Source organism: Gorilla gorilla, chromosome 9, assembly GCF_029281585.2.
Source record: "Gorilla gorilla gorilla isolate KB3781 chromosome 9, NHGRI_mGorGor1-v2.1_pri, whole genome shotgun sequence".
Taxonomy (NCBI): domain Eukaryota; kingdom Metazoa; phylum Chordata; class Mammalia; order Primates; family Hominidae; genus Gorilla; species Gorilla gorilla.
In genome coordinates this window covers 117,139,378-117,140,504 of record NC_073233.2, presented here as the reverse complement: position 1 = coordinate 117,140,504, position 1,127 = coordinate 117,139,378, and the positions used below count along the sequence as shown (strand labels likewise).

The window sequence follows — 1,127 nt, the reverse complement described above, 5'->3', positions numbered from 1 at the left end:
AGAAATGCCTACTCAGAGACCATTGTAGCCAGTCCACTCAGAAATGCTGGCTGGACTGACCAACAAAGTGCTTTGTTTAATGAAGCCAATGTGTAAAACTAAAAGAAGTTACTACTTCTTCAAATGCACAGATACCAAAGTAAGGCTACAAGATTTACGAAGAATCAGGGAAATAAGATACTACCAAAGGATCAAAATGAAGCTCCAGTTATGAACTTTAAACAAATAGAGATCCATGAATTGCCTGACAAATTATTCAAAGTAATTATCTCAAGAGTGCTCCATGAGCTAAAGGAGAACAATTATAAACAACTAAACAAACACAGGTAACAGTACATTGGGGAAAAAAGAGATGATCAGCAGAGATACAAGCCATAAAAAACAAATCCAACAGAAATTCTAGAGCTGAAGAACACAATGGCTCAGCTGAAAAACTTAATAGAGAGCTTCTACATTAGACATGATCAGTCGAAGAAGGAGTCAGCTAGCTCAAAGACAAGTAATTACCCATTTCAAGGAACCAAAAAAATTCTTTTTAAGAATGAAGAAAACCTTATAGTAGTTATTAGCCACCACTTAGCAAAATAATATATGCTTTAAGGGAAGCTCTGGGAAGAAAAGGGAGAGAAAGGGGTAGAAAGCTTATTTAAAGAAATAATGCATGTATAATGATATATTGGTAACACTGCAGACTTGGGGAAGCCAGCCAACCCTGGAGATCTGAGTGTGAGAGAAAAGAATATGAATAGGAATAAGAAAAGAAAGAGTAAGGAGAAGAGGAGAAGGAGTAAGAGGAGGAGGAGGAGAAGGACAAAGAGATAGAAGAAAGAAGGAATGGGTAAAACTTCCAAAATCTCAAGAGGGAACTGGATATCTAAATTCATGGAACCAAAAGGATCTCAAATAGGTGACGGCTAAAGAGGTCTGCACTGAGAAATGTTAAAATTAAATTTTCAAAAGGCAAAGGCAAAGACACAATTTTGAAAGCAGCAAGAGAAAAGCTGATCACATGCAAGAAAATCTCCGTAAGTCTATCAGCAGATTTCTTAGCAGAAATCTTGCAGGCCTGCAAGATTCAAAGTACAGAAAGGAAAGAAAAAGAAACAAAAAACCTGCCAACTGAGAAT

At 36.7% G+C, this 1,127-nt stretch overlaps 1 non-coding gene across 1 annotated transcript; it reads left to right on the top strand.

The window, feature by feature from the left end:
• The first annotated feature begins 660 nt into the window (after positions 1-660).
• Positions 661-731, top strand: LOC115936369 (small nucleolar RNA SNORD55/SNORD39). Its single transcript, XR_004071861.2, has one exon. It is a non-coding gene; the product is annotated as a small nucleolar RNA SNORD55/SNORD39 (small nucleolar RNA).
• Positions 732-1,127: the final 396 nt, after the last annotated feature.